General features: G+C 44.7%; 1 pseudogene across 1 annotated transcript; it reads right to left on the bottom strand.

The window, feature by feature from the left end:
• Nucleotides 1-202: 202 nt before the first annotated feature.
• Nucleotides 203-14,127, bottom strand: LOC143587968 (cellulose synthase A catalytic subunit 2 [UDP-forming]-like; annotated as a pseudogene). Its single transcript, XR_013145002.1, has 5 exons — nucleotides 13,981-14,127; nucleotides 2,539-2,809; nucleotides 2,255-2,445; nucleotides 1,403-1,753; nucleotides 203-835 (listed from the first exon to the last, which is right to left on the bottom strand). The product of XR_013145002.1 is annotated as a cellulose synthase A catalytic subunit 2 [UDP-forming]-like (transcript).
• Between the last annotated feature and the right edge of the window lie 830 nt (nucleotides 14,128-14,957).

Here is a 14,957-nt window from a genome sequence, read left to right as displayed (position 1 = left end):
TAAAATTAAGTCGAAAGACTTTCTTGAAACAAAAAAAAATGGTTACCTGTTTTCATATGCACTAAAAAGAAAAATATTAAAAATGATGATATAAAAAAGATCCCACCAAAATCATAACATCAAAAAAGTCAACTAAAAAGTCAAATTCAGCCTCAAAATCTACCACAAATTCCTCCTTACCTATTTCTATCTACAAATCCTAACCAACATCTTCCTGTCATTCAGTCACACTACACTACTCCAACCAGCATACTTAATCACAATCCAGCCCGCACACTTCCAACACAATCCCGTCTTTACTCACAAATGGGTTGACCCGAACCCACAAAAGCGTGAGTATCGAAGCCAAAAGAATCGACCACACAACTATTATCGACGGCACATTCTTTTGTTTCCCCATCATACCCTTGAGGAAAGGATACAAATGAAGAATCACCCATATAGCAAAAAACAACCTCCCAAAAAGTGGGCCCCACGACTCATACCCATTGCTAATTGCATCCGAGATCCCAACAACTACACCCACAATGTTGAAGAATAATAATGTCAAAGGCGGGATCAAAAGTGTGGTCCATTTGAACACATAAAGCTCGGAAAACTCCCCGTCATCGCCTCCTTTTGAAGTAACCGTAAAATTTGTGTTCACACTCGCTAACACTTTTAGTAGACCTTGAAAAAGAGCAAAAAGATGAGATGAGACGCCACGGATAACCCAAAACTGCTCATTTCTCCAAAAGTCGTCGATCCCAACGCCACCCCATTGGATTTCTAAAATGCTTGTGAGCGCGATTGATAGAAACATGAGCATGAAGATAATGCTAGCATAGTTGCTTATCTACATTAAAGGATAAAGCGCGGATTAGATGTTTGAACACGCGGTTTCAGAGTGATTATTTAATAAAACAGAGAAATATCATAAAAAAACATACTTTTTTTTTTCACAAAAGTCCTGCAACAATTTTTTGCACATATGAAGTTCCTCGACACGTTAAATTTGCACAAAATTATGAACTTATTTCTCTAAAACAACTTAGAACCAGTACATCTGAATGTATCGGTTAGTCCCTCTAACCGATACATGTATCGACAGAAAGTTCCTTTACATGTTTCTTCAAACAATTTGAAGGTATCGGTTCCAAGTTGTTTGAAAAAAAGTCCCAATTTTGTTCAAATTTAGCATATAGAAGGATCTTAATGTGAAAAAAATTGTTGAGGGACTTTGGTAAAAAAAACAATTTTAAAAGTATGTTGGGTCTTTTTATGATATTTGCCCTAAAACATATTAAAGAGCAAGTGTTATAAACTTATAATCCCTTTTGATGGTCTCTAAGTGTTTGGCAAATTCTGATTATTTAAGAAAATAATAGATGAACTAAAAACAAGGCTATAAATGTAATTGTACCTCGGGAACGATAAATTTTCCGGTAAGGAGACAAACGGCTGGAAGTGTGCAATAAGCAACCGATGGGAGGGAGGTTAACGGATAAACCACAGAGTTTATGTATGAAAGTCTCTCCAAAGGCTTTAAACCGCACCCGTAACCATACCAAATTGGGCAATGCCTGCTTAACAAGATTTCAACCGACCCGAGGGCCCACCTAAGAACTTGATGAAGACGATCCGAAAGATTAATTGGAGCGGAACCCTTAAAGGCGTGTCTCTTTGGAATGCAATAAACCGACCGCCAACCGTGACAATGCATCTTGAACCCAGTTAAGATATCCTCTGTAACCGAACCATATATCCATCCAACCTGTTTTTTTACAAGAACAGTATAATTATTATTTAAAGGTACCCAAAGATGGGTCGGTTTAGGTTAAACGTTCTCTACCATGGGTCAACTGGGAAAAATTCTATAAACTCGACTAAAAAATGAAACGGGTCAAAGTAGCATGAAGCATGTTCAATCTTCAAATATTTACGATCTTCTAAATCAGATTGCTAAGTAATGTTATTCTTATTTTAATAGTATAATTTCTGCATTCAAGTTTAATGTATCAGTTGGCCCGTTTTGACCCGACCATAACCTGCCTGACCCGTCTTGACCAACCCCCTGCTAGACATGTCTTGACCCAAACCTCCCCAAACCGTCTTGGCGTAACCATGTCTGACCCGTCTTCACCTGACTCCAACCCATATTGACCCAACCCTAGCGGACCCTTCTTGGCCCGACCCTGCCTGACCCGTACCCAACCAATTTACTTTTCCATCTTTAACCAAAAAAAAAACTGTTTATGTTTTTGTTTTCACAAACCTCTTTTCCCCATTCGGTTTTATCTTCATAACCGCAACTTATGACATGAATGGCTTCTTTCAACAGAGAAGCAGACGATGCACCGGGCAGAACACCACCATCTTCCAAAAACGTTGACCCAACAAACACGGGAGACTGCCCGAATTTCTTTTCAGACTTCATTTGAGGCACGAGTGATGCCTTTTCACTATCTACTCCTGCAACAAAAACCATTTTATAAAACTAATAATATGAAAAAATATATATATATATTATATTCAATATTCAAACTTCAAACCACCAACTACCATCATCTCCCTTTTCAATATTCTCTAGTGCGTGTATACGAGTTGAAGCTTCCTTCATCTTTTTCATTATTTTCTTTGATTTTCCTTTGCTTTTCTTTTTCTTTCTTGATGAAAAACAACAGACACCATTTTGGCAAACAGTTGCATGTTTTTCCAGGTGGTTTTTTTTAATGGGAGCATCGAATCCGTACAATGCTTGTCTCCTGAAAACGCATCCGGTTCCCACATATATCGGTCCTTGGATTCCATCCAGTCCCTTCATTTTAATCTGTCACGGCAATTAACACATACAAAAAATAACTCAAAATCAACATAAGCTCACCGTTTATGATAGAGGTGTGCACGAAACCGAAATAACCAGAATAACCGAACCCAATAAAAACCGGCAGCTTGGTTTAATGTGTTTTCAAAAAGCGACTTCTCCGTTCAGTTTTGGTTTTGCTATCAACCAAAAACCAACTTGAAGTTACTCATAAGAATTTAATACATGTAGCACAAATATTTTAGGATCAAATGTGTAATAACCAATAAATCATTAATTAACAAAATCCCGAAAAAATGGAAACCTGACCCATTCTGAAAACTAAAACTTCCAAAACAGAATGGTTCTTAAAAATCTAAAGAAAAATTATCAGTTATTGTTTCAGTTTTGAGCCAAAAAACAACCCATGCAACCCCCTATTGAAAGATAACATTAGGGGTGGCAAATGTGACCCATGGGTGAATGGGTTGTAATAAAATGTATATAATGGGTCAGAATGGGTCAAGCTAAAAAAAGAAAATGATTGAAATGGGTCAAAACGGGTTGACACTTCTCGTTGAAGAGGTAGGTCCCAGCAGAGCCCAGTTGGACCCGCAAGACTCACCTTGAACAGGGACGTCTGCGCAACGACCAACTGCTCCAGCAGGACCCACCATGCTCAGAGAACCTTACGCGCAGTACGCCAGCTGTACCCGCAGGGAAAGCCTCCCAATGGTGAAGTACCCCGCCTGTTCCCGCAGCTGCGGATACAAGCCATCAGGGAAGGCTACCCGCACTAATAGCAAGGCTACACGCACAAGGTATTAGACACTTCAGTAGTCACATGAAGGAATGAGCAAGGCAGGAATACTCCCGCCTAAATGAGCCAGTCCGTATGCTTCTGGAAGATCTTTCGTACTATACCTACTAAGGTATGGGCGGAACAGACAATTTGACCAGAACAGCCCATGAACCAATCACAGGGTGACAGCTCACCGACAACAATACGAGGAGGAGCACCCTCTAGTACTGTTGGTCACTATTAGCCGCTGCCTACACACCAACCCTTACGATGGGACGTGCGCAGCCTACAGTTGGTGGAACAGTGCGTAGCCGGCAGTAAAGGAACAGTGTACAGCCGACCTTTACTATTGGCCGTAGCCTATCCACCAACCAGCATGGCCTGTGCGTAGTCCACTGTTGGTGGAACAGGAATACTATTCAGCCGGCTGTACCTTCTAGGAAACCTACCTTCGGCTATAAATACTCCAACACCTTGGAATGGTAAGGACATCATCTGATATCTCAATCTTATCTTGCAATCTCTTAATATACACTTATATTCAGAGCAATCTAGTCTGATTCTCACGCCGGAGGGTGGTCACAAGGAGGAACCCCCCCCCCTTCTCAGTGACGAGCTTACGGTGTCTGTTTTGCAGGTCCCCTGAAGAACAACCTTCTCTGCTAGACCTCATCCTCGTGGGAAACATTACTTAACCCCCAGATTATCTATAATCTGCCCAGGGTTCACTTAGTGTTTCTTCATTGGCGCCATCTGTGGGAGTAAGCTAGAACTAATTCTTAGTTTTTCGAAATTTCTGAAGAAATAGTTAACGTTACTCCGGTCCCAAGGCCAGTAAGTGACCAAGAAACCCCGGTGACCACAACCCCAGTAACTGGGAACACCGGCGGTTATACAAATCTTACGAACACTACCCCGGCTACCCAAGCTGGGGCAAGTGCAGTAAATATTCCACTGGGGTTCACTGATGCCCAGTTGGAAAAACGAACGAGGATCCCTCGCCAAACACTAGATCAAGTGAAGGCGTGGGCCGAAGCACGTCAGAGAGAGTTCCAAGCTGAATTGGATGAACGCTTGCGTTCAGTTCAACAGGCTGACGAATTCGGCAGTACTCGGCAACATCTCAATATGAACAGTGAGTGCGAGTACTCAGACGACGAGAGGGAAGAATCCGATACCGACGCAAACCCTCGCCATAAGGCGAAAGGGAAGCGTAAGGAAACGGACTTCCAACCGAAAAGGAATTTCGGAGAAGCTTTTAAACCAACAAATGCGGAGAGAAACCCGCGTGACTTCTCCAAAACCTTTAGACCAACTGCTACAAATGCAGGAAAGTCAAAGTTCGCGATGGACATTGCGGAAGCAATCGCCCCGAAAAGTGCCAAACAAATGTCCAACATTGGCACCTATGATGGTCTATCCGACCCAGACGACCACTTGAACAGATTCATTGCGGGGGCAACCGTCAGTAACTGGACGGAACCCACGTGGTGTTATATGTTCCAGATGACCCTGGTTGGAGCGGCCAGGGCATGGTTCGATCGTTTACCGGTCCACCACATTTATGATTGGGCGGACTTTCAGAATAAGTTCAGCCAGCACTTCAGCCAGCAGAGGAAATATACTGAAGAACAGTGGACGATCCTCAACTGCGTTAGAGAGGAGGATGAATCTTTACTAGACTTCATCACCTGCTTCAACTCCAAAAAGCTAAGTCTCAGCAACATAAGTGAAGATCTTGTTCGCGCCGCTTTCATCCAAGGCGCCGAATACCCAGAGCTTATCCGCACATTGACGGGTAAGGATGGCATGCCATCAACATGGGATGCCATCATGACGGCGGCAAAGCGCTTTGCCGAGACAGAGAAGCAGCTGGGAAGGGATCTTCCCCAGAGTACACACCTCTACACGCAGAGGACAAGATAGAACAATGTTCGGATCGCCCGGCAGAAAAAAGAGGAAGCTAGGTATCTGGCAGTCAAGGGTAAACTTTGACACCTCATCCAGCTCTCACCCTCTTGTTGGCGGAAGAAATCACACACACCCTTCAAGCCAAAAGCACCGGTGGACGCCACTCACCAAAAGCGTCACGGAGATATTTGCCACTGAAAAGCTACCATGGCCAAAAGCTCCAATGATCCGGCAGCGACCTAATGCGGATCAGAGTAAATCCTGTGACTTCCACGGGACAAAAGGTCATAGTACGGAAGAGTGTACATCCTTGAAGGATATTGTTGAAGCATTCGTCAAGGATGGAAGACTGGCACACCTGGTGGCATCAATCAAGAAGGGAGGAAGGAACGACAACCGGTACCGAGGCAACGGACGAAAGCCCGTTGACATCAGCATCAACATGGTTCATGGTAAGATCAGAGGAAGAAAAAGGCGAACAACAGAACCATGTGCGTGGAAGGAAGCTGAGGTGCGCTTCCCGCGAGTGCCAGGAGGACCCAGCAAAGAAGGCCCTATCGTCATCAAAAGACAGCTGGGGCACTACATCACTTCTCGCACTCTTGCTGACAACGGCGCCTCATCAACGGTGATGTACAGGCAGTTCTTCGACAAGCTAGATGACGAAGACAAGGAACGCCTGGAGACGATCTGCGCCTCGATAGAAGGGTTTGATGGCAGCACAAACACCCCCCTGGGTATCCTATCTTTCCCCGTCACTCTTACGGATGGAAAACACTCCCGCACAGAAGATGTGGACTTTGTCGTGATGAGGAAGCCACACCACACATACGACATTCTCTTCGGGAGAGACGGGATGGCAAGATTCAACGCCGTGGTATCCTCAGTCCACGGCATGATTGGATGGCCAACAGCTGAGGGTATAGCGATGATCACCGGCATTCCCCAGGTATGCATCGCATCTGTCTCATCTAAACCCAAACCAAAGATGGCTAAACCAACCATCACCGAACCAGAAAGATGGGCCCTCAACGGCAAGTACCCTGACCAGGCCGTCACCATTGGCCCAACAATTGTTGATCCCACACGCACCTTACTCAAGCGCTTATTACAAAAAAACGCTGACATCTTCGCGTGAACACCAGCTGACATGACTGGTGTACCCCGAAGTAAGGCAGAGCATAAGCTCAAATGCGATCCGGCTGTTACGCCGATCGTACAAAAGCGCAGAGTAATGGGGCCAGAACAAACTAACGCGTGTAGAACCCAAGTCAAGGAACTCCTTGACGCAGGCATCGTACGCGTTAGTAGATATCAAACTTGGGTTGCAAATCCCGTTATGGTACCGAAGAATAACAAACAATGGCGCATGTGCATAGATTTCAAGGATTTGAACAAAGCATGCCCCAAAGATTGTTATCCGTTACCTGAAATTGATCTTAAGGTGGATTCGTTGGCACCGTTCCGCCTTAAATGCTTCCTGGACGCGTATAAGGGGTACCATCAAATCCACATGGCCGTTGATGATCAGGACAAAACCGCTTTTCGGACGCCCGATGGCACATTTTGTTATCAAATGATGCCATTCGGACTTAAGAATGCCGGGTCCACATACCAACGCCTGATGGACAAAGAGTTTCATGCCCAAATTGGGAGGAACTTGGAAGTCTACATGGATGACTTGGTCATCAAAAGCCCTGACCCAGAAGCGATGTTGAAAGACATCGAAGAAACTTTCAACAATCTCAGGAAGATAAACATGAAGCTCAACCCGAGCAAGTGTGCCTTTGGAATGGAAGAAGGGAAGTTCTTGGGGGTCATCGTCACTAAAGATGGCTTCAGAGCGAACCCTGAGAAGGTCGAAGCCATTATCAAAATGGAATCACCTACTACCATCAAACAGGCTAAGACACTGAATGGACGACTAGTGGCACTTAATCGCTTTTTGGCAAACCACGCGGATAAGTCGTTTCCCTTCGTGTCAACATTGAGAAACTGTTTAAAGAAAACGCACTTCCGCTGGACACCAGAAGCGGAAGCAGCTTTTCAGGAGATTCGGTCACGCTTGATCGAACTCCCAACGCTGACAGCACCAAAAGCGGGAGAGGAGTTAATCCTATACCTTTCCGCAACTGATAGAGCAACCGGGGCAGTCTTGCTAGTAGAACGAAAAGGCATCCAGATGCCAATCTATTATGTCAGTCGTATCCTAACATATGTAGAAACCCGGTACTCTACCCTCGAAAAATTAGTCTTAGCACTTATACACGCTTCACGCAGGTTAAGACGATATTTCCAGGGTCACCCAATCACCATTCTCTCCAACTTCAAACTTGCAAACGTTCTAGGCAAACCCGAGTTATCGGGACGCCTAGCCAAATGGGCAATTGAGTTGGGGGAATACGCGATAAAGTATAAGCCAAGACCAGCCATAAAAGGCCAGGTTCTGGCCGACTTTATTGCAGAAGTGCCTGCATCGCGGGAAAAAGAGTGCCAGGAAGAGGCTCAACCCTCTCCAGCACAAGACATCAATGATGTCTGGCGACTCTACACTGATGGAGCAGCCAGTAACGAGGGTTCAGGCGCAGGGCTGAAACTAACCAACCCAGCAGGCCAAGAATACACTTACGCTATTCGACTGGATTTTCCAAGTACGAATAACGAAGCCGAGTATGAGGCATTCTTGGCTGGGCTGAGAATTGCGCGTAAGATGGGAGTGAAAAACTTGGAAGCCCACGTGGATTCCATGTTAGTAGCCAATCAAATCAACGGGACGTACACGGCCGTGAACGACACAATGGCCCTGTACCTCGCACAAGCAAAATCCCTTATGCGCGATTTCAACGACTGCAAAGTCATACACGTCAAGCGAAGTGAAAACAAATCTGCGGATGCGTTAAGCAAGCTTGCATCATTAGCCTTCACCCACTTAGGAAAGGATATCCGCATTGAACTCCTCGAGACACCTTCGGTCCCGCACAAGGAAATTTGTGTCATCCAAACCGGCACAGAAACGTGGATGACACCAATAATAAAATACCTTGCGGCAGGTACACTGCCAGAGTCAAAGGCACAGGCAAGAAAACTACGCTGTAAAGCACTGAATTATCAACTAATCGATGACATTCTTTACAGGCGTAACTTTCTTGGCCCACTCTTGAGATGCGTGGACAACCAAGATGCTGACTACCTCCTAAGAGAAGTACACGAGGGCATCTGTGGAATACACGCAGGTCCTCGCGCTGTTGTAGCTAAGCTAAATAACGCGGGATACTTTTGGCCGGGGATGCATACGGATGCGCTGGCATACATCAGAAAATGTAGGTCTTGCCAGCTCTACGCACCCAACACGCACCGCCCGAAGAATGAACTTGTCCCAGTCACCTCTTCATGGCCATTTCAGAAGTGGGCCATCGATGTGACAGGCCCATTTCCTACAGCAGCAGGAAATGTTCAGTTCCTAGTGGTAGCCGTCGACTACTTCACCAAGTGGATAGAAGCAAAACCCTTAGCCCAAACAACCGCGAAACATATCAAAAATTTATTTGGGAATTTATTATTTGTCGTTTTGGACTTCCATAGAATTTGGTGAGCGATAACGGCACCAACTTTGCTGACAAGAAGCTACAACAGTGGCTGAAAGAACTTCAAATCACCCACACCTTTACCTCAGCGGCACACCCGCAAGGTAATGGTGAGGTGGAAAGAGCAAATAAGAGCATCGTCGAAGGCATAAAGAAAAGACTCTTGGAACACAGATCCGGCTGGGTGGACGAGCTTCCGCACGTCCTTTGGGCAAACAGAACGCTGAAGAAGGCCAGTACGGGAGAAACCCCGTTCAGTCTCACTTATGGCACTGAAGCCATGGTCCCGGTCGAAATTGGTTTACCCTCACCAAGGGTCTTGATTCAGCCAGAAGACAATGATGCGGAAAGACGGTTGGACCTTATGCTAACCGAGGAACGCAGAGACTTAGCCGCAGTGCGTGAAGAGAACTACAAGCGACAAATGCAAAAGTACTACAACACGCGGGTAAAACTCTGCAACTTCAATGTAGGAGACTACATACTGCGTAACAACGAGGCTTCGAACCAAGAACGCCCAGGAAAGCTGGCCCCGGTCTGGGAAGGGCCATACATTATCAAAGAAGTCCTGGGAAAGGGCGCATACCGGCTCGAAAGGCTCGATGGCACTCCCATCCCAAGAACATGGAATAGAGCTCAATTACGCAAATGTTATATGTAGATCAATTCCAAATTTGTAAAGAAAAGGCCTAGAGCCACTTCTAATGGAAATGATTCTCCTTTCACAATGTGTTGATAGCCTTACCTTTATACTTATGAACTTCCCACACTGGTGCCGGTATTCACCGCATAAATGGGGGAAGAAGTAAGTCGTTACGTGTGGAAGGCGGCAAAACCCGCATAAACACAACGCTAAAAATAAGGAAAACCTACACGCAGGTCAGATGTAAGTAAAGTTTAGCCATCCTTGTAAGTGCAAGTGACGGACATACCCGCACAATCACGAACAAGGAAGCAAAACTTCAACCTATCATCTACCACGTTCAAAGGTTAACTTATTCTGAACACTCAGAAAATTTCAAAGGAAAAGATGCGGAAAACTTTCACGCAGGTCAGATATAAGTAAAGTTAAGCCATCCTACTAAGTGTAAGTGACGGTCATACCCGCACAATCATGAAAGAGGAAGCGAAACAAACTTATAATTTACCACGTTAAAAAGTTAACTTATCTAAGTACTAAAGAAATTGCTAAGTTAGATCAAAACATGCGTAAAATAAACAAGGCAAAGAACTAACACAATCTTTATTTCATCAAAATTCAAATATTACAAAGAGCTATACAAAAGCAAAAATCTACGCTAATGGTGGAAAGGGATCTTCAGAATCAAGCTTCAGGACCACTTCCACTTGGACCCGCTCCATCAGTAGAGCGTGGTGGTTCAAGGAAAGCTTTAAGGATAGCTAGCCCTTCATCAGCAGCAGCGACTTTGTTCACCTTCTCCACCACCGGATGCGGAAAGGCGGCATACTGATTCACTGCTTGGTCGTAAACAACTTCAGTATCAACATTGTACAAAGGGAAGTTGGAAGGCGGGATGCCTTTCTCAACGAACCCTAGACCAAGCAGGAAGCCGGCCTTTTCCCTATCCTCATGAGAAGCGTTGAGGGCTGCGCTCATAGCATCGTCATAAGACGTCTCTGAGAAGACCCGATGCACAACCTACAAGAAAATATACAAGTGTCAAAACCTTTTTCTATTTACACAGAAAAGCGTAAAGAAATGAAAACAATACCTGAGACAACGCTTCTCGAAGAAGCCATTCCTTGGCAACCAGAGCTTCTTGGAGGGCAGCTTGAGCTTCGTTACGGGCGCGTTCGGCTTCACTCTTGTTGAGGTTGGCAAGCAACACTTCTTTAGCCGCAGCCTCTTCGACGCCCTTTAGCTTCCGCTCAGTATGGTCAAGCACCCCCCTCTGGTCCAAGATCTCCTGGAGCTTTTTGGCGTCTTCCATCGCCAAGGCATCATGAGCCTGCTGGAGAGCCTCTAATTTGGCTTTAAGCTCTTCATTCTCCACGCGTAGAGGCTCAGTAACAGCTTCAGCCTTGGTGGCCCTCTCGGTTGCGTTCCTTGCAGTTTCCTTAGCCAGCCGAAGCTGTTCATTAACAGCTTGGGCAGCCTTGGAACGGGCCTCGAGTCGAGCCTGAACTTCAGCCTCGAGGGCCTTGAAGGCCTTCTCCTTTTCCGCAGCCACTGCGGAAAGCCTTTGGTTCTCCTCCCGGATAGCCCGCGCCTGAGCCACTTCTTTAAGGCGAGCTGCTTTTAACTTGTCGTTTTCACGACAAAGCAGCTCGACGCGCGGCTGCATCCGGGCCAGGAGAACCCGAAGCTCATTGGTTAGCCTACCCTCCTGGTAGCTAACCATGGCTTCCCCCAACGCACCACTGGGAGCAGCATGACGAGCCCACTCCACGCACTCCACAGGGGTGCGAAGGGTTGTTCCTCGGCGAATATTCCATCGTGGAACATACACTTCATTGGAATCCGACACTGCAAAAAACATAAAGCAGTTAGGAAAAGATGATAAAAAAAAAGATTCAAAAGTAGGCGGGAAAATACCCCTTACCTTGGTAACCAAGTAACCATAAGACGGGTGCGGGTACAGTGTCAAGGCAAAACCCTTCACATACTTAGCACCCGCAGGGAATTGGCACCAGGAATACCTTGGGAATAAAGTAACCGTAAGACGAGTGCGGGTACAGTGTCAAGGCAAAACCCTTCACATACTTAGCACTCTGCAGGGAATTTAAACCAAGAAGGATCTTCTGGGCCATGCTTGCGGAAACGGAAATAACATCCCCGCATGACGGGAACGTCGAGAACTATATTGTTTGAAACTCCAAGATGGAATTGGTGGTTTTAGCATAATTGATCACTATGTTGAAAACTATCAAAACCCCATGGAGAATCCACACAAGTGGGACTCAACGCTCCAATCTTGCGAGAAGGTTACAAACCTACCCGCTTCATACCCTAAGATCAAGCAGAAAAGTCGGGAATTTCTGCGTGACATCAGGAAAACCGCGGGGAGAATCACCACGGAAAACCTAAGATCTAAACCCTTTTCAAAACCCCTTGCTAAGTCCAAAAGTTCACCTCACTTATTAATAATTTATGAGAAGAACATTGGACTGGGGGGACTTGAAGAGGTAGGTCCCAGCAGAGCCCAGTTGGACCCGCAAGACTCACCTTGAACAGGGACGTCTGCGCAACGACCAACTGCTCCAGCATGACCCACCATGCTCAGAGAACCTTACGCGCAGTACGCCAGCTGTACCCGCAGGGAAAGCCTCCCAATGGTGAAGTACCCAGCCTGTTCCCGCAGCTGCGGATACAAGCCACCAGGGAAGGCTACCCGCACTAATAGCAAGGCTACACGCACAAGGTATTAGACACTTCAGTAGTCACATGAAGGAATGAGCAAGGCAGGAATACTCCCGCCTAAATGAGCCAGTCCGTATGCTTCTGGAAGATCTTTCGTACTATACCTACTAAGGTATGGGCGGAACAGACAATTTGACCAGAACAGCCCATGAACCAATCACAGGGTGACAGCTCACCGACAACAATACGAGGAGGAGCACCCTCTAGTACTGTTGGTCACTATTAGCCGCTGCCTACTCACCAACCCTTACGATGGGACGTGCGCAGCCTACAGTTGGTGGAACAGTGCGTAGCCGGCAGTAAAGGAACAGTGTACAGCCGACCTTTACTATTGGCCGTAGCCTATCCACCAACCAGCATGGCCTGTGCGTAGTCCACTGTTGGTGGAACAGGAATACTATTCAGCCGGCTGTACCTTCTAGGAAACATACCTTCGGCTATAAATACTCCAACACCTTGGAATGGTAAGGACATCATCTGATATCTCAATCTTATCTAGCAATCTCTTAATATACACTTATATTCAGAGCAATCTAGTCTGATTCTCACGCCGGAAGGTGGTCACAAGGAGGAACCCCCCCCCCCCTTCTCAGTGACGAGCTTACGGTGTCTGTTTTGCAGGTCCCCTGAAGAACAACCTTCTCTGCTAGACCTCATCCTCGTAGGAAACATTACTTAACCCCCAGATTATCTATAATCTGCCCAGGGTTCACTTAGTGTTTCTTCAGGGTTTTTTTTTGTTTATGGAACGAGAAAACGGAGGAAACTTTTTAGTTTTTGTTTACTTTTTTAGTTTTTGATTTGTATTTCGAGTTATGACTTTTTAATTATTATTTTTTTTTATTTGTATTTCGAGCTATGATTTTTTAATTATTTCTTTCGAATTTTTTAATGAGGGGTTTTTGAAATGCGTCAAAATGTGTTGAGATTTCAAAAATCCTTCACTAATATATTCAAAAAAATAATAATAATTAAAAAGTCATAACTCGAAATACAAATCAAAAACTAAAAAAGTAAAAAAAACTAAAAAGTTTCCTCCGTTTTTCTCGTTCCATTAAAAAAAACCTCAAGAAATGTCAACCCGTTTTAACCCATTTCAATCCTTTTTCTTTTTTTAGCTTGACCCATTCTGACCCATTATATATATTTTATTACAACCCATTCAACCCATGGGTCACATTTGCCACCCCTAGATCACATGTAGCCATATCGATTCATTTACTTATGAACGGGTATATTCGGGTTATGCTTAATTTCTAACCGATCAAACGGGTCAAATAAAAAGAATTTACCAAATAGTGATACCAGTAGACAGCACAATAGGCATTTTCAAATCATAAATTTTTTTTATTTTAACAATTAGCTTATTATTAAGATAACATGATTTGGGCTTCGGGTCAAACTGACCTGTTCAACCATGCCCATGTTACCCGTTTTGACCCTTTACCTGGCCCACCCGTTTTATACACTTATGCGATAAGATACCATAATACTTCGCAGGATAAAGATGGTGACATACATCAAAGAACACAACGTTGCGATTTGAGTATCTATCATGACGATCAATCCCATCAAATCTTTGAGGAAATTGGACATAACAAATTTTCTTTCCACATATAGGGTCCATCATGAAGCACATAGCCTCCCTCATAGCTTTACTGTTATTTATATAATGATCACAGTCCACATTTAGCATGAATGGTGCGTTTGTAATAACCGCCGACACTCGGACCTTCAAAAGGGAAAAACCGTGTAAGTTAAAGACAATAAAAAATAAATAAACTTGAAAACATAATCCATAATGGTGATAAGTGCATACCAAAGCATCCGTTGTTAAGTTTACACCAGTTTGTAAGTTTGAAAAGTATGAAATTAGTTCGGATTTAGCGTTTTTCCATGCTTTAAGACAATCTCTTCTAAGGGTTGAACGACTTACGTGTTGGTTGCGTGGTTGAACATACTTTTGCATCATCTCGGTGAATTGAGGGTTGTCGAAGTGGTTGAAAGGAAGTGTTTGTTGAATCACAAAGTTTGAAAACTTTTGACGTACCGCTTCAAGATCGTACGTAAACACCGCTCCTTGATTCGTCATCTCCGGCTGCGAACTACTTCCCGATTCGTCCTTCAAGGCCTTGCAAAAGGGCCTTTGTACATGCGCTTTTAAAGTGGATTTTGCATCTTTGCCATAAAACTTCAAACAATGTTTGCATCGAGCTTTTTGGCTACCGTTAGACATTTCGCATAGGTCGAAATGTTGCCAAACATCGTGGTTTCGTTTCGTGGGGATGACCCGAACGACCATTTCTCCCGTGTTCGAGGCACCCATGTTGACGGATGAAGCAGCACTTTGGGAGGCCATGATAATCGACTACGAAATAAGAGCGTATGGAGTGGTAATGTGGTATAATTGAGCGTGAGATAACAAAATAATCGCGTATGAAATAAACGTTTAGAGCGTTTGGAGTTGTATAATCGAGTGTGATCTAACCAATACCC

The sequence above is a fragment of the Bidens hawaiensis genome, unplaced genomic scaffold (assembly GCF_021521415.1).
Source record: "Bidens hawaiensis isolate Kalapana, Puna unplaced genomic scaffold, B.hawaiensis_p1.1 tig00035932_1, whole genome shotgun sequence".
Classification (NCBI taxonomy): domain Eukaryota; kingdom Viridiplantae; phylum Streptophyta; class Magnoliopsida; order Asterales; family Asteraceae; genus Bidens; species Bidens hawaiensis.
This window is presented reverse-complemented; position numbering and strand designations above follow the sequence as displayed.